The 18,242-nt window shown below is 49.3% G+C and overlaps 1 long non-coding RNA gene across 1 annotated transcript; it reads right to left on the reverse strand.

Moving 5' to 3' along the window:
* Nucleotides 1-826: 826 nt before the first annotated feature.
* On the reverse strand, nt 827-10,489 carry LOC121669873. Its single transcript, XR_006017917.1, has 2 exons — nt 10,451-10,489; nt 827-898 (listed from the first exon to the last, which is right to left on the reverse strand). It is a non-coding gene; the product is annotated as an uncharacterized LOC121669873 (long non-coding RNA).
* Nucleotides 10,490-18,242: the final 7,753 nt, after the last annotated feature.

Raw genomic sequence — 18,242 nt, forward strand, 5'->3', positions numbered from 1 at the left:
CCATCCTTCCCCTCCTTCTTACTCTTTTCATAAATAATTTTAATATAGTCCAGAGTGGCTCAAAACAGGAAACTCTGCTGTTTTAGTTTGGTCTGGAGTCAATTTTCCTAATCCCTGCGGTGGAGTTGCTAAGTTACCCTATCCCAGGGCCCTTGCTGCTGTTTTCATGTGGAAAAAAAATAATAATAATCATAAAAAAAAATCTGTTCTTCACCAAAGTGGCGGAGTTTGGGAAAGCTGTGGCTCGTTACTGTGCCAAGGGCCCGGCACAAGGAGCCTTTGCAGAGCTGTCCTTTAGAAATCCCGTTTGAAATCCAGCCCTAGAAAAGCAAAGTCCTCGGCGGCTTCGGCGAGGTCAGGCGGGTCAGACGTGAGATGAAATGAAAGACAAACAGTGGCCGTGGAAAGCTTTCCCTGCCATCTCCTCGGGCGTAATGAGCCCTGGCTGCGCGCTTGGACAGAGGCCAAACATTCATTTACCACAAATCTTCTGTAAATGATTACATTACCTTACATTAGTTTCTGTAGTACCCCCAACTGTTCCTTCCAAAGCAAGTTAAGCAGAAGGAAAGCTGCCACTTCCCTGGAATTATTCTCCTTTGGCCAATGCTCCTCCCATGCTCCTGGCTGGAGATGCAGGACAGAGAGGGACAAATCTGCCTTCCCTCAGTGGCTTCTTGGACACTGCTGTCTTGGGTGAGGGAACAGCGGTACCCACTGTGGGACAGGGAGGGTGGAGAGCAGGGATGCTGCTGGAGGTGTAGGATCTCCCCAAAACTGCAGCAGGGAACAGGAGCAGGTCATAATCATGGAATGGTTTGGGTCAGAAGGGACCTTAAAGCTCATCTCATTCCAACACCTGCCAAGGGCAGGGATGCCTTGCACTATCCCAGGGTGCCTAGTGTTGCTTCACGCCAGGGGTGATGGTTTGTCCTTTTGCTCCTGGGCTCTTCTTGGCTTCTGGAGGTCCCTTGGGTTGAAGTTTGGACCTCAGCAGTGTGACCTGGCTCACAGTGAGGGAGGCCGTGGCATCACTCACCCTGCTGCACTCTAGGCAGGGCTAAAGGCTCAGAGAACTCTCTGGCCTGCAAGCTCCAAGTGTGGTGTCATCCCAAGATCTGTAATCTGGAAGTTTTAGAGAAACTTCATCTCTCCCTAAGTAATTCCTCTTTTCTCCCACTCCACGTCCTCCTTTCCCTAAAGCAAAACCACTTGGCACAACCCCTCCTCTCTCCGCATCCATACCCCAGCACCCTCCTCTGCTGTACCGTTTTGTCCAAGCTGTGTTTGCCTTCTGGGGCTCCTTTTTCCAGTCCAGCCATGTGCCTGTGAGCGATGAAAGAGCAACTGGGCCCTTCAGCTGGGTGCAAACTCATGCTCTGCTGGTGTGAACTACTTTTCCTTGATGGGATTGACAACCACACAGTGATTTCTCCCCTCTCCACTCCTCCTCACATAACAAATTCCTGTGGCTTGCAGTACAGGGCCAGTTTATTTATTTTCTCCCAGCCCTACATGTGCAGCCCATGTTGCAGAGAGGCAGAGTGATCCCTATCCCGACGGTTTTCCATCTCTCCAAGGCACAGGAAATAGCATTGCTTCGCCTGCCAGGGCTGGAGTTACGCTGGAGGCTGGGGCTGGGGGTGGTTTGGTGCTCAAAAAACCCTTGGGAAGATGCTGTGAGGTGAGCAGCAAACTGAAAATAACCCCTGGGAGTCAATCCCTTCTTAAATTAAGCCAGGGAGCACCGGAGCTTTCTGTCATTCCCAGGTGTGCTCCCCTCCCTGTGTCCTCCCTCCCCTCTTCCAGCCTTTTCCCGAGGCCTTCTGCTAATCTGCCATTTGTTATTGATTTTATTTAAGCTGCAGCAGTTTGTTATGATTATTAATTCCAGGCACATTTTTAACAGCACTAATAGGCTGGAAGAGAGAAGTGCTCTCATTTGCGCACCCCTTCTCTCTGGAGGTGATTTAAGTCCATCCATCTCCCCAGCACAGAAAAAAAATGGGAGAGGGAGATAAAGGCTGTTAATGGTGGGTTTAAAGTGCTGAAGTGTGAGTGTGAGGGGGTGAGAGGTGACAGCAGGAGGTGTTTAATTATCATCCTGTGCCATCACAGGTGATAAGGGAATCGAGCTTGTGCTGCCCTTATGGGTTATGGGAACCCAGCAAAGTGGTGCTGATTCTGCAGCTACTCCCCATTAGACAGACAGCCCAAGCACCCAAATATCATCTTAAGATGTTGTAATTTGACCATAAGTCATCAGCTTGCTCTGGAGCTTGTCCTTGTGCCGAAATCTGTAGGTTCATCCAAGGGAGGAGTGATGGAGGGAGCACTGCTGCTGCTCCTCGTTACATCCGTGATCCTGCCGCTGATGTTTGCTGCTCACACCACGAGAGGATTTTCCCAGGAAGGGAGAATGCCTTTGTTGGTGTGAGTTTTGGAGTAAATAACTCCTGGATTATCCTTGGCAAGCATTGCCTTGCATGGAGACACCCAGCACCCCCAGAGCTCAAGGCTGCCCTGGAAATTCTGCCGGGAAAACCAGCAGGGCTTTTTGTTGGCATCTTCCCCTTCACCTCCTGGAGCGGAGGAGCCTTTTCCAGGGATGAGAGAAGGTCACTGCTCTCCATGAGAGGCCTGATGTGGGCAGGAGCTGCTCCCAGTGCCATCATTCCCATCGATGCCATCATTCCCATCGATGCCATCACTCCCTCGCCTCCGGGCACGCAGCTCCGCTGTCCCCAGGCTGGCGCCGGGAGCCCCTGTGGGCCTACAGGAGATGAAAGCAATCAGAATAACAGTGGGACATGAGCTGCGTGCAGGAAAAACCCAGTTCTGAGGCATCACAAAGGGGCCCAGGGTTGATCTGAAGTTGCTGCTTCCAGGAAGTTTGCCTTTTGTTTGATCTATTTTGCGCATCACTATTAAATAACTAATTATTTAACATCTTTTAAAGCTTTGCTATATATTACAGCAGGCAGGACACAAATGGCTGCTTTTAATAATATAAAAGCCCATTAGCTTCATTTACTGTTAATGTTAAAATAAACATGAGGCAATTTAGATATACTATTCCAATTTCACGGAAACTTTGATGTTTTTCTTCTCCACTCACATAATTAAGGGAAAAAACTACTAATGATATTAAGTTTGTACACTGTTAATGACAGAAACAAGCTGCAGTAGAAATTGCAGCCATTAATATGGAAAAATAAAATATTTAACATGGGAGATAAATGAAAGCAATTTTAATAAAGTAAAATGAAGAAAATTAATTTTAGAAACTTTCAGCATTCTTAAAACACTCTCGGTTTGTGACATGTTTTCGTGGTTTTCTGCTTGGGATTATTTATGATTATTTTTAACACCTACCTGTTTTCTTTTTTTTCTCTTGCCCATTGTTTTCTCTGAAGGCTGAATTCAGCCCTGATTTACACCCCATAACCTGGCAGCAGCTGAAGGTGGGCTCATCCCTAGGAGATGCTTTCTCATAAGGAGTTTTTTGGGAAGCAGGAGCCCTTCAGGCATCTCAAACGCCCAAATGCCATCTGGGGATGCAGGATGATGCTGCCTCATCTGGATGAGGCTCATCCAGGTGGCACCAGCATGGATATACAGCATTCCCAGGGAATGTGTGGCAGGGTTTATGGCACAAGGTTGTGCTGTGAGGGTTGAAGGCTGAGCATCAGCGGCACAGAGAGCAGCTACAGGGGTTCTGCTGCAGCAGGATCTGGGCTGAGACCACCACAGGGTGGAAATCTGAGTCCTGGGAAGAACCTGGAGCTTGGCCAGAAGCCAAAGGGGTTCTGTGGTCAGGGCACAAATAACCTGTGGGGTGCAGCAGCCAACACCAACCTGTGCTCCCATTCCCATGGGCTCTGCTGCCACGGAGACTAGACCAGTGAGGTACATTCCTCTGGGTCTCCATTAAACCCTGCTTCCCACAGGAGAGGGGCAAGGAGAGCTCACCCCCAAGGAGAGAAGCTCTTGCTTCATGGCTCAGCCACCCAGGCCCCATCATCCCTCTCATTTCCGAGCCCCTAAAGTGGATCCATTCCCGAGAACAGTCCATTCCCACATTTCCAAACTTTGGAGGGAGGACAATTGACACCCACTTACATTTCAGCCTCTCTGCTGCCTCTCCCTCACCATCAGCTCCATCACTAACATGTGACAGCCTTTGCCAGCAACCCATTTTTAGCAACAACTCGGTGATTTATTTGATTCTGATGCATTTTTTACAGGAAATGATTAATTAAAGGAATTCTTTTCATTGCCATTAATTGTTTTGCAGACAACCCGAAGAGATAATCATCACATGCTGGCAATCACTTGCCATCAATTATCCCCACACTGCTGCTGTCAGTGGATCACAGCCCCTACCTGGTGGGAGTCACTGCTGGTGCCACCGACACATTTTCCAGTAATGTAGGACTGGGGAGGATGGGAAACAGCTTCCAGACAGGCTCTGAGATTGATATGCAAGCCAAAGGGAAATGCATTAAACTATTTAACTGCCTGGAAATCCAGCATAATGAACATCCGAAGGTATCTTATTACTAGTTCACTGTAGCTTGCCTTTATTTATTTGTTAGCATTTAAATTTTGTTCCAATTAGTTCTTGTGTTGGGAACTCTTGCTGCAGGGGTGGGTCCTGCTCGTGCTCAGCTGAAGACCCTCAAATCTGTATCCAAGTGGGTGGGAGTGGGAAGGGAGAGGGATGGCAGACCCTGGGAACAGCCAGGTTGAGGATTGTGCAGCAGTGACAGGGACCTGGCATTGTAGAATTTGGGTGGCCCTGGCTGAGCTCTCCTGTCCTGCCAGCCAGGCCACCATATCCCCACCCAGGGCCCATCACCACCTGAGCCAGGGCTTGTCACCTCCTCCACTCCTGTTTCCCAAATCATAAAATCATAGAATGGTTTGGCTTGGAAAGGACCTTAAAAATCATCTTGTCCCACCCTGTGCCATGGGCAGGGACACCTTCCACTACCCCAGGGTGCTCCAAGCCCTGTCTAACCTGGCCTTGGACACTTCCAGGGATCCAGGGGCAGCCACAGCTTCTCTGGGCACCCTGTGCTAGGGCCTCATCACCCTCACAGGGAAGGATTTCTTCCCAACATCTAATCAAAACCTACCCTCTTTCAGTTTGAACCCATCCCCCCTTGTCCTGTCACTCCAGTCCCTGATTAATTGTCTCTCTCCAGCTTCCCTGTAGCCCCTTCAGATCCTGGAAGGAGCTGTGAGGTCTCCACAAAACCTTCCCTTCTCCAGGATGAACAACCCCAGCTCTCCCAGCCTGTGTCCATAGGGAGATGTTCCAGCCCCCTGATCCATGTCCTGGCCTCCTCTGGAATTGCTCCAACATTTCCATGTCCATGGTAATGGCAGCACCAGAAGTCAGCACTGAATTCGTTTTTCTGGTGCCTCCCACCTTCTCCCACCATCCTACCTGTCAGATGTTTTAGGAAAAACCCAAAAACCTTCCTCCCATGACAGCCCAGGGCTGTGTGTGTGTCCCCAGCCAGGTGTGGGGAAGGCTGGGGAGGTGTGGTGGCCTCCTGCTCTCCGTGGGAAGAGCCAGGCACCCAGTGAGCAGAGATTTTGGGAGACTGGACCAACAAGCTCAGCAACGCCTGAGCTTCTCAAACATGCCAGAAGGACATTAAATGGAATGTATTCAGTGCTAAGAATTATGGTCTCTTCAGAACCTAAAGTGTATAATTAAATTATAACATCTGAGATTGGAATTGCTTTCTCACTTGTAGGGGAAAAAAAAGTAAGACATTTTAATAACATGTCATAAGTTTTACAGTTATTGGATTTTCAAATTGTTTACAAAAGCAATATTGTTCAATTGCACTGTTGTTTTGTTAGGGTTTTTTTTCTTAAGTCTTTTGATAAAAAGAATAAACTAACAATAATGTTCCCAGGAGGTAGAACAAAATTGCATTTCACTTTTGTTATTTGTTTAATTATCCATTCAGCCAGTCAGTATATAAAACTCATTTTCAGCAGATTCCTCCTCAAAGTCTCTGGCTCCAGCTGTAACTGCAAAGAGCTTTCAACTTTTATTTAACACTAATAACCCAAGGAAATCCTGGTGTTCAAGTACTGCAGCACCTTGCCAGGGACATGGGCAGGAGGGAACATTAGGCTGGTAATTCCCAGTTTTTAGGACTGGAGGGGAACACTGGCTGATAGTGTCCTGTTTATTTTCAGTAGGAAACCACTGGGGACTCCTAAAACTCAAAAGTCCCATGTGATTTTGCAAATCTTGAGCAGTTCGAGGGGGTTGTGACCTCTCTGGCTGTTGTTCATTCTAAGCCTGCTGGGATTCTTTTCCTGGCTCTTTCTCCCTGTTGTTTGTAGGAGAAGGGAATCTGTGCTCCAGGAGAGGGATTCTCCAGGCTATGACCTGGCTGAGGTCCACATTTGAAAGGTGACTTGTGTTGCCACAGGAGCTCCTCCCATGGCAGGTTTGGTCGGTTGTGTCTTGGTTTCGAGGAGATTTAATTAATTCATTTAATCGATAGCTTTCTGCCTCCATCAAAATTTCTGCATTTCTATAAAACCATCAATTTCAGCAGCCTTTAAACCCATGATTTGCTTGGCAAGGAGAAGTTGAGCATAGCTGGAATCCCACCAAAGCACTCAGTGGTTCGTCTGTGTAGAGGGTCTGGTTGAAGCTGTTCCTGTTCGTGGCAGGGGGTTGGACCAGATGACCTTGCAAGGTCCCTTCCAACCCAAACCATCCTGTGATTCTGTGATTTTATGACTCGACATTTCTATGATTACCAAGCACTGCACGATACTTCTGTCGGTGTTTTCTCTCTTCTTTCAGCATCTCCTTCCAGAGGCTGATTCCTGCTGTGTTTGAAGCACAAATGTTGATATATGGGATCATCTTCCAGCCTCTCCTGATACCAGGGAGCTGTTTTCAGGCAGCAGCAGGAGCCCACCCATTCCCGGCAGCTTTGCAGGACACCCCAGTGATAAAACCTTGTTTTTTGGGACTTACGGCCACATAACCCCCCAGAGCAGCACCTGAGCTGGAGACTGTGGGGAAAACAAAAACAGGAACAGGTTATAAAGAGGTGTAAAGCAGAGCCACCTTCTTTCCCTGCCTGCAGCCATGGGATGAGCCGAAAGAAGGATCTATTCCATCCCTCTGGATGAGCAGCCTGCTCCCTCTGACAGCACATATCAGCTGTTAAATGCTTACCCAGCATTGGGAGGAGGGTTATTAGGAGCAGTGAATTCCTTTGATAAGTTCTCAGGTCATAAAGATGTTTGACTCCTCATTTGCACGTTCCTCTCGGAATCAATCAAAGCGGAAAAGCCGGAGGGTAAAAAATCGATAAGGGAGAACGGGTCTGTGGGAAGATGTATAGACAGAGCTGGGCAGGAGCAGGGCAATCAGTTATTGTGCTAATTGATGGCGGGTTGATAACTCAGAATTGATCAGAGGCTGCCTGAGCTGATATAACTCAGTGGCTCCAGAATCTTGGTCTGGAGATGTCACAGAGGGATGCTCGGATCAGCTGCACAGTTCCCAACCCGCTCAGCTGCAGGGGTTTATTGACAAAGGTGTTAGAGCACGGGGAAGAGCAAAATGAGCCTGGCTTTGGGTGAGATCCCTCAAAAAGCAGGAGTCTGCTAATCAGTGCTCCCGGTACCCCAGCAGATATCCACTGTCCACTCCATGTTGCATGGCTTGGATCCAGGGGCTGTTGCTGTATCCACGTGTCACCCACCTTCTCCACCAAGAACCCCACTGAGGGTTTAGAGCAACCTCTGCCTCCCACCAAAGCACCACAGGACATCAAGGGATTAATAATTAATTCTTAACAATTGTGGGCTGGAATTGGCTCTGTCCAAAGGAGAGAGGAGGCTGAGGCACAGGGACAGTGAAGTACCTGAATCTCATCCAGAGGATGGAGAAGACCTGGTTGCTCCTGAACCTCACTGAGAGGAGATCAGGAGATCAACTGTGCACCAAAGCTGCTCCCATTTTTTGCAGGGTGCTCCCAGCTGTTGTGGGAGGAGACAGGAATCCAGGCTGCCCTGAAAGGCACAGGTTTGACATTCCAAATGAGTATTTCTGGATGAAACTGAGCTTGAACACCAGAGGGAAGCCTACAGACCCATTTTTTGGAAGGTATCCAATCAGATAAACCTGATCCAATCCTCCTGTGTGTGCCCTCCAGGTGGCAGAGCTGTGGGGCAAACTGTGCTCCAACTCCCCTCCCATGCAGTTCCTTGAATCAAACCATACTTTGGGGATAATTTCTGGAAGATCTGCCCTGAAGCTGGACGGGAGAAAGGTTTTAGCACCCAGGAGCCCATGACAAAGCCACCTCCATTGCAAGGCTCCAGCAGTCACCCCACAACTGGAATATCAGTGCCAGACAACTTCCAGTGCTGGGAATTCTGACGACCAGGTAAGGAAAACACGTCCAGGAGAGCTTAAACAGGGATCATCCCTGGGGCAATGGGGTGGCAGGTAACCAGGCAAGGTCCTTCCAGTCCTATGCCCCTTCCTTGGCCACAGGGAGCTGCCCAGAAAGAAGCTTTGCAGGTGCCCAGGTACCCTGGGCTTTTTGCTGCCCTGCAGCCAAGAAAAGGAAAGGAAAAACACATTTCTTGGTAACAGCTGTGTTTCCTTAACAAACAACTGTTCCCTTAAAACATCCAGGATGACGAGTTGACAGTAATGAAGTAACATCTGTCCAATCAGTGCACTTTTTGGCAGCTCTGGAGCCTCTGAGTGAACGTTCCCTAATGTTCACCAGACACTCGCAGCACCTGCTCTGCACCCCCAGTCTCTTAGGCTGCCTCCAAATGCAGAACAGATGTGAGGGCTGAGATAAAAAGCTTCCCCAAACAATCTATCAGTCTAATAGCATTGATCAAACAAAACTATCTTGGAACATCACTTGTTTTGCTGTGGGCACCTTCTACCTTTCCTGGGCATCAGCCCTGCTGTTAACCCTTTCAGGGGTGCCAGGAGGGAGGCCTGGGGCTCTCGGGACCTGATGTGGACTACTATTATTTATTATTATTATTGTTGTTGTTGTTGTTGTTATTCCTATTACAGACTATCAGGCACATGGTGGGATTTTTGGGGGGTTCTGTGCAGAGCGAGGAGTTTTTCTAAATGATCCTTGTGGGTCTCTTCCAACTCAGCATATCTATGATTCTGTTGATAGTGCTGGAAATGCAGCACTTAGGGGTGGATATGAATTCCTGCAAGGCTCTGCTGGGAGCAATAGCGGGACAGGAAGACCATCCATGGATGCATGAGCTCCAGGGCAGCTCTGAGCCTGCCTGTGGCTGGGAAAACACAAAGCAAGGGCACATCAAGTGAGGTATTTTCCATGGAGGCACAGGAATGTTGTTGGCATTGCATATGGCACTGGGGACACCTGGCATATCCAGTGCAGCTTGTTCATGGCAAGTGAGCAGGGAAGAGCAGCCTGGGCACTTGGGCAGCTATGAAATTCGTTTTCTGAGGGGCAGCTTGTCCTGGCTTTGAAATTCATCTTCTGAGGGGCAGCTTGTTCTGTCTGACCCAGAGTGGGGAAGAGCAGGGCTGGAAGGATGTGCTCTGTGGATCTGGAAGGAGACAAGGAGCTACTGATGTCTCTGCATCACCCCCAGCTCCCTGGTGCTGTAGAGAATTAGGAAATCACAGAATGGTTTGAGTTGAAGCCACCTTAGAGCTCATCTCACTCCAAGCCTGGGCAAGTGGCACTTCAGGACTGTTTATTTTCTCTTTAATTAGCTCAGGCCCAGCTGCAGCTCGGGGGTCAGCAGGTCCCGGCCCTGGAAGGTGCTGCCATTGCTGGTCTGTTGCTGTTCATTTCTCAGCAGCCTCTTTCATCCCCTTGGCTTGGTGCATTAAGCCCCCTGAGAGGGTCCCTGAGCTGTCCTCCCTCATGGGGACACGTTTCTAGGCCTGTGTAGTGACAAAAAGAACAGCCACTCTCCTCCCTTCTTTTTCTGGCCTTGCTTTGGCAAGCCTTGCCGCGCAGCCGGGAGGGGTGGGAGCGCCTGGAAAAGCGGGGAGCAGCAGATCTGCCCTTTGTGTTAGGGGGAAAAGCCGGAAAAGGAGGCGCTGGAAAGAGCCGGGAGCGGGACCGAAGCGAGCCCGAGCCGAGCCCGGCTGCGCTGCGCCCCGGCGGCCACAGGAGGGCGCGCGGAGCCCGGGAACGGCGCGGGCGGGCCGGGCCCTCAGGGTGGGCTGAGCGCGGGGCGGGAGCGGCCGAGGGCGAGTTCGGGCTGGGGTTTCACAGAGTGCTGGGGCCTTCGGCTTCGCTCTCTCTGGTGCACCGGCTGCTTTTGGAGCAGTTAAACAATCAAAGGTTACATTGGCGAGACCCTAAAGCTCATCCAGTGCCACCCCCTGCCATGAGCAGGGACACCTTCCACTATCCCAGGGCACTCCAAGCCCCGGTCAACCTGGCCTTGGACACTGCCAGGGATCCAGGGGCAGCCACAGCTCCTCTGGGCACCCTGTGCCAGGGCCTCACACCCTCACAGGGAGCAATTCGTTCTCAATATCCCATCTAACCCTGCCCTCCGGCAGTGGGAAGCCATTCCCTCTGTCCTGTCCCTCCATCCCTGGTCCCAAGCCCCTCTCCAGCTCTCCTGGAGCCCCTTTAGGCTCTGGAAGAGACTTTAAAGTCTCCCTGGAAACTTCTCTGTTGGCTCTTCTCTTCCTGCCCACAGTTCTTGTAACAAACATAAGTTATTTAAAGCTGAGCCACTCATACAAATGAAATAAATGAATTAATATTAAGCCAGAACATTAATGGATACACCTGTCCTTTAAAAGTCATGGGAGTTCACAGATATATTCCAGCTCAGAGCACACATGTGGACATACTGTGGTATCTTTTGAGCTGATATCAAAGTTAAATATCCTGCCTGAGCTTCTGGGACAGGGATTGTCCTCCCAGGCTGGCAGCAGAGCATGGCAGGCCCGGCCTCTCCCACGCCTGCCATGATTCCAGCTACTCTGGGGACAAAAAGCTGAATTTGTTGTCCCATTATCACAAAGCCAAGATGAATTAGCAGAGGTGGAAGGTGAAAGGTCTGTCTGCAGGCTTGCCTGGAGACAAATAGAGGGGTCTCAGCTCCTTTTGCATGAAGTGCAGCCAACTAAAGCCCCAGCCTCCAGGCTCAGGGCCATTGAGTTCCTGTACATTGATTTCACACCTTCACTCATTTGCCTTTCCTCTCCACAGTCCTTTCTGCAGACAAATTTAAGGCCCAGCAGAGAAGGAACATCCTTAGCTGGAAAAGTCAACTGTGGCAAATTTGCGATAAAAGTCAATCTTCCGTGCACCTTTGTTTTACTGGGTATTCTAAGAGATTAGACATTTATTTTATCCAGCTGGATTTTCACCCTGGGCACACTGAGTTTTCCACAGGATGGATCAAAGAGGAGGGAGGTTGCTATGCTTTGCTCTCCTGAAGCCCAGTCCCACCAGCAGCACTCCAGATCCCTGGAAATACAGACCTTTAGAAGAGGATGCTGGGCAGGGATTTCTATATTTCTTTTTTAGGCTGGAATTGGAAAGCAGTTGGAATTGGAATCACAATTGGAAATTGTGATTTCCAATTGACTATTTTTAGGAAAATCAATTGGCTGTGCAGGCACATTAAGCTGAAGTAGGGGATATTGGTCCAGTGTTGTAGCAATGAGGGGAGCACCTCACCTCACCCCCGCCCCCATTTCTGGTGCTGTTTCTGGAGCTGGGGGCCCTTTTCTTTCTGCTTCGGTTGGTCTGGGTGTCCCTGGGGTTCTCCACGGCAAACATCAGCTTACAGCTCCTTTCCTCATTTTTCCTGTCTTATGCTGCAACCTGAAACAAGTCATTGCCTTTAACCCAGGAAAAAATAAAATCTGTATTGTTTCCTGCATCCTCTCCAGTCCCCATTCTCTTTCCCCACTCCAATGCAGTTAATTCAGTTTATAAATTTAGCAAATGCACACCAGGGCACTTCAGACATCAACCCTGAGCTGGTTTTATTGGCAGCAGTGAGATCCTGGGCACAGTTGCAAGAAGTATCTCTTAGCTATGGATCCAGAAGTGGGTACTGCTGGCATGAGCTGGGCCCATCCTCAGGAAAAGCCTTCCCTATCCCTCGAGGGACCCAATTCTCCTGCAGGAGAGCCACAGACCACCCCTTGGCTTTGCTAAGTACTTATCCCACTGAAGGAGTGCAGCCCCAGCTGCAAGGCATGAGCTGGCTGAGGCATCTCCTCCCAGGCTTTGTTTGGATTAAGCAGCGCTGCTCCCAGCTGCAGCATGTTTGATCTTTTCCAGGACTGAAGAGATAAGAGCAAGATCCTCAGGGAGCTGGGAAGGAAGGATAATCTGGAGTAAGGAATGCCCAGGTTGGCACTGCTGTGAGCCCCATAGAGAATTGTGGTGGAGCATCCTCCTCATTCACAACCATCAGCACTGGGGGATGACCATAGGAGAGCAGTGACCAAAACTCCTCCAGACGTCATGGCCTTTGTTATGTGTATCCCACAAAAATGTGCTTTCATCCCAGAATAATGGGGGAGAAAGTCTGTGGTTTCATCCCTGGCATCTACACAAGGGATAAAAACCCCCTTATCTCTGCATACCCATAAATGGCTGCTTTTCTTAGGCAGGGCTTTGGGAACAGGGTGACCTGGTGAGGAGTGATTCATGCAGCCAGGGCAGCAGGAATTCCTCCTGAAAGGTGTCCTTGCCTCAATCTGTTTTTTGCCGTGTGAGTAACAGGGAATCTCAGCTCTCTGTTATTAATATGCTATCAGACCATATGTTCTCAGCCTCAGCCCATATGTATTTTTGAAAAGAACCACCTGTGAGTAATTCTGCCTCCTCAGAGAAGTGAGTAAAATCTGCTTCGGTGCGTCTGTGCTGTGCAGAGAAGAAGGATTTCAGGTTTTTAGGGAATATGTAGGAATTTCGCTGCCTTTGGGCCTTCCTTGCTGTGGCTCAGGGGTTACCTGGTGCCTGTGCCATCAGCTGTGCCACCTCACCCCTGCAGGAAAGCAGCCCTGAAGAAGAGGCTGTTGTTGTTTTTCAGGGTATGGATGGTTCTGTTCGTCTCAGGTTATTTGAACAGCTGCCCCGAGCGGTGCAGGCGGGAGCTGGGATTTCAGCACTGCCGGTGACTCACCTCCGCTGCCAAGGACAAAGCACAGACCCTACGGGGATGCCAAGGAGGAAAGGCTGACCTGCTCAGGGGTGCTGCCAGTGCTTGGTTACCCCAGACGGGCAGAGGTGTGTGCCTGACCCTGGCCACAGGCTCCTTTTTATTTACTTCTATTTTTTAAGGATTTCAGATGGACCAAGGCCCTTTTCAGCACTCTCAGAGCCTCTCACCCAGTGCAGCCCTAAAGGATATCCCAAAGACAGTTGTGACTCTCCCATTTTCTGAGGGTGACAGCACAGAGGGTTAAATCCCAGCCCCCCTGAGCTGCTGGGGATGGCTGCATTCCCCTCTGGGAAGCAGAAGGACAGGCCCATTCAGAGGGGCAGCTGCCTTTTGGAAAGAAATTTCACCTTTTTGGTTTTAGGGAAGCCAAGGCGTTACAGCAGCAGCAATCACGGGCCAGTGAAAGTCTGGAAGTAGCTATTATTTGCAGATGCAGGAGAAAATGTTTGCTAAACACATAATGAATCAGTGTTTTAAGGGATTGAAACCACATGCCTATGTGGCTGATGTGTGGATTTTTTCACGGTAAAATGTTAATGAAAATCTTTTGGGCAAGCCAGTTCCAGTAAGCCACACAGCTCGAGCCTGTGTGATGCTGGGAATGCAGGAGAGAGGGACAGATTTACTGTTTCATCAGAAAATAAATGCTGTGAATACAAAAGAGGAGTTGTTTCCCATCCCTTTCATGCCCTGCCCGTACTCTCCTCACTCCCCTGGCACACTCGTGGCAAAGCCCAGGATAATTCCTGTCCCTTCTAGGGCACTGCGGAGGGAAGTATGCGCATGTGGAAACCCGGCACGTTGGATCACTCCCCTCCGTCTGAGCAGGCTGGCTGGAACTCACAGAGGCTTTTTTCCCTTGCAGACGGAAAATATTCCTCAGTGGAGCCCCAGTATTTGACTGACACAACAATAATATTCCCTCTAAGTGTGTCGGGCAGCCAGGTGAGAGAGGCTTTGCTGGCACTGCTGGGGATGCGCTGACACCGGCTCCTGGCCCCAGCTGAAGGCTTCGAAGCACAGCCCGATGCTTTCCAAGTGGGATTGCACCTGAAGATTTGCACCTTTTCTAGCCTGGAAGGAGCAGCCAGAATGACTGTGCCTTGCTGAGGCTGTGCTGCAGCCAGTGCCCAGGTATTTTTCCACCACAGTGTGGTTCTGGGAGGTTAAAACTGCCCAAGTGTTACACCCCAGTTTTTATCAGGGTTGGAAATTTGGGTTAAGGAGGAAAACCAAGCTTTTGGGCAACTTGTTGCATTTCAATGCTCACTGTATCTGGTCAGTGGAGCCATTCAGAAACACCAGCTCCCTGTGGCTTGGCAGAGAGCAATCCCAGATCTCTGCTCCCAGCACGCAGTCCCTGTTCAATGGGATGGGCTGCTGGGGAGGTCACTGGTGGTGTAGGGACAGCAGTATCACCAGTGGGCAGCAAGCTCCCAGCCACCCACCAAATGCCAGTCTGGGCAGGAATAAAGCAAATTGCTGCTTCCCCGTGTCATCCAGGGCACTCAGCAAATAAGTTTGGAAAAGACCTTCAAGATCACAAAGTCCAACCAAGTCCTTTAGCGTATGTTTAACATCAAGTGCATTCAAGATTTAGTTAAGTACAATTGCTTATTTTAGTGCCTCAGTGTGGCTCAGGCACCAGATACATTTGCTGTATGTGCCATTCCCTTTTGGCCTGCTTTCCTCTCTATGCTTGCCCAGCCCCATTCTGCTCTAGCTGCGAAGTTTCACTCTTGCTTTTAAGAGAAATTAGGAAGTTGTACATTGTGCAAACAGAGTGTGCCATGTGTGGGGTTTCATTCATTCATTTGTTTAGAAGAAAGAAAGGGAAAAGCAAAAGAACCCAGTGCAACTAAGAAAACAGAAACAGGGAAATAAAATTTGAGTGAAGATCGTTTCAGGCCCACCAGGGTTACGCATCATGTGTCAGGGTCTGGAAGGGAAATGGCTTTATCAGACACTTTGCCTTTTGAACAGATAAAGGAAATATTTCCTTATGGAAGAACACCATAAGACCAAAAATCTGTCTTAGCTTGGTGGCAAGAGTACTGTGTAGGGTTTTGGTCCATAAATGTGGTGAAAATCCATATTCCCAAGCAGAGAAGCTATGCAAGGGAAAGTTTCCAGAGCAGACCTGACCTTTGTTTATGAATCATTTAAATCATACATTTTAATGTAATGCAGAAGGATTAACCCCCTACAGATTTTTGAAAGGAAGCTTTAGAAAGATCACTCTCATACATTGTGGGGATTTTTTTAGAGCAGTGCCTCAATTTAATCTATGTGGAAGCTATTGTTTAAGCCTGTTAAATTCCATAGGATTTCTCATGGGATTGAGGATGAGTGAGAGGTAGACAGACAGCTGATGACCAACAATGACTATTCCAGCTGCTGTTTTCTCGTCAAGGCCTCTCTTTAGTAGGGGCAATCTTAAATGTCATGCCTCAACCAAGGAACAGAGATATTTCCAGGTCCCCTTTCCTGCTGATCTCATGTCTCCACCAGGGAGACCTTAATTACAAATCCTAGGAACAGCAAGAGGGGTGTATCACACCATCTCTGCAGCCCTCCTTGCAGCAGGGGCTGTGCTTTGCTCCCTCCCCAGCCTGTTTACAGCAGCCTCCCTGCACCGGCGGTCAGAGCAAAGGGAGGAGCGGGGTTTTGGCTTTAGGGCTTAGCACCAAAAATAAAACTCTCTGCTGAAAGCCAGGCAGAGCTGGGAACCTTGAGAAAGGCTCCCGCCCAAACAGCCAGACGGGCTTCCTCGGGTGGAAAATTAGAGATGGGCACAGAGCAGGCGTGGGTGGAGGGGCACTCATGGAAGACTTGCAGAAACCAAGGCTGCCCTGACACAGACACGTCCAGGGCTCCAGTAACCAGTGCTTTACACTGGTGTAAGCACCAGCAGGGCCTGGGGGGCTGGCCAGGCCCAGGCAGTCCAGGGGGAAGCCCTGGAGGCAGCAGGGAGAGCCATGTGGGTGGCTGTAGAGCCGTGTGCTGCTGGCTGGACCAAACATCCCTGAGGGTGGGGAAGTCCTGGCACAGATTCCCAGAGAAGCTATGGCTGCCCCTGGATCCCTGGAAGTGTCCAAGGCCAGGTTGGATGGGGCTTGGAGCAGCCTGGGATAGTGGAAGGTGTCCCTGCCCATGGCAGGGGGTGGATCTGGATGATCTTTAAGGTCCTTCCAACCCAAACCATCCTGGAATCTGATGATCCCCCACAGCCTCAGGCAGGTGTGTGCTGTGTTTAGCCCAACTAGTGCCAACCTCTTTCCTTCAAATACATTGACCCATATTGTTTTGATTTTGGCATTTGGCCTTTGGCACCTCTGCTTGGAAATAGTGCTACAAGACCATTTTGTGTCAGCAGCTTACCAGGTAACAGGAGGTGTGTGTCTCTGCTCAGATGTGTCCCCAAGTCTCTGCCCCTCCATCTGTCTCTTCTGATGGACCAAGAAATACACACAGCTTTTGAAAGCCCACAGAATGAATCTCCAAATTCATATTTGCAGAAAGACATTAATGTTTGCATGTGGTGTCAGAACAAGATAAGTGTCTGTGCAATTAAGAAACAGCTGTTGCTGGCAGCCTGCCCCAACCAGTCTCAACAAGGAGCAAGACAGGTAGCCTGGTTTTATCAGACTCTGGGATCCCTTTCCAACCACCCCAGTGTGTTCCCAGCAAGACAATAAACCAAGCAGTTCTATTAGCCTTTAGGAATGGCCCCTTGGTTTGGGGCCAAAACACAAGATTAAGTTGTTCCAAGACAGAATGCATTGTGGCAAGGACAGCGTGTTTCCCCAAACAACACCTGGCAGCAGGGATTCAAAACAATGCTGAAATCAGGCCAATCTAAAGATTTGCTGGAGTTGATAGTGATGCGAAACGAGGACAGGTGTGGCCATATTTCCAAAATCGCCCAGGGCCAGTGTTTCAGGAACTTGGCAGCACCTGGCTGGGACAGATTTTCTAAGGAGGTCAGCACCCAAGATGTGGAGCCAGCGTGGAAATCTGTCCCAGAATATCTAACAGAGAAATACATACCTTGAGGGTGGCACAAATGTTTCCCCACTGCACCAAGAGCAAAGAGATCTCAGACCCTTCTCCAGACCCTGGACACAGCCTGGCAGTGCTAATGACCTCTCCTACTCCCAGCCAGAGGTGAGTGAGGAATCTCTTTGAGTTATCCTTGAGTCAGCTTGTGGTTTGACAGCAAATCCTGTCATCTCTTGAAAAATACCTGTGCAATTCCTTTTTTTTCCTCTCCTTATCTCCTTTTCTCTTTCACTCTTAATTTTTTCTGTAGTTGGCTTTAATTTCCAAAGGGTTTTTGTATTAGGGTGTGGAGCATTCCCAGATGACACTGGGAGTTGCACAGACACCTCTGTCTGTCCTGCTGTCCTTGCCCAGGGCTCGGGCAGGGTGGCAGCTCCTCTGAGACAGAGCAGGATGCCCTGAATGAAGAGATGCCTCCAAACCACCTCTGTCCAGCCTTGGGAGAAGTGGGAGTTGGATCCCAGCTCTTGCCATGGTTCATACTGGACTCAACCAAACCCAGACATGCATAAATTCTGGGAAAGTCTGGTTCTGAACCCTGTGGCTTGGACTCTTCTTTAATTACAGGTCACTGCTAAAGCTGGTTGGAAAATGTTAAATATATTCTCTGCAAAAATGGTTGTGCCATTAAAATTTTTTCACGGATTTTTGTTCCTTGATTCTTGTAACTTTTTATTGAGGGCTCACATACATTTAGCTGTCAGATTTTCCACTGAGCTTCCGTTTTTCCAACAGAGGAACAGATTAAGTGACAGAAAATCAAAACCCTCCTCATGTGCATTTTTGTCCGAAAACTTGGAAAATTCCAACCAAAACAAAGAAGAACTTTAGCCAAGAGCCATTTTTGTCAACAGAGTGCTCTGTGAGAAGCCAAATTGAAACCAGCCCTGTACACAGAGCTAAACTGGCTGCATCTACAAAGTGCTGTGGGAAGGAGTTATCCCAGCACT

This window comes from Corvus kubaryi, unplaced genomic scaffold, assembly GCF_017639235.1.
Source record: "Corvus kubaryi isolate FWS band 111438036 unplaced genomic scaffold, C.kubaryi_AGA036_p1.0 37394, whole genome shotgun sequence".
Lineage (NCBI taxonomy): Eukaryota > Metazoa > Chordata > Aves > Passeriformes > Corvidae > Corvus > Corvus kubaryi.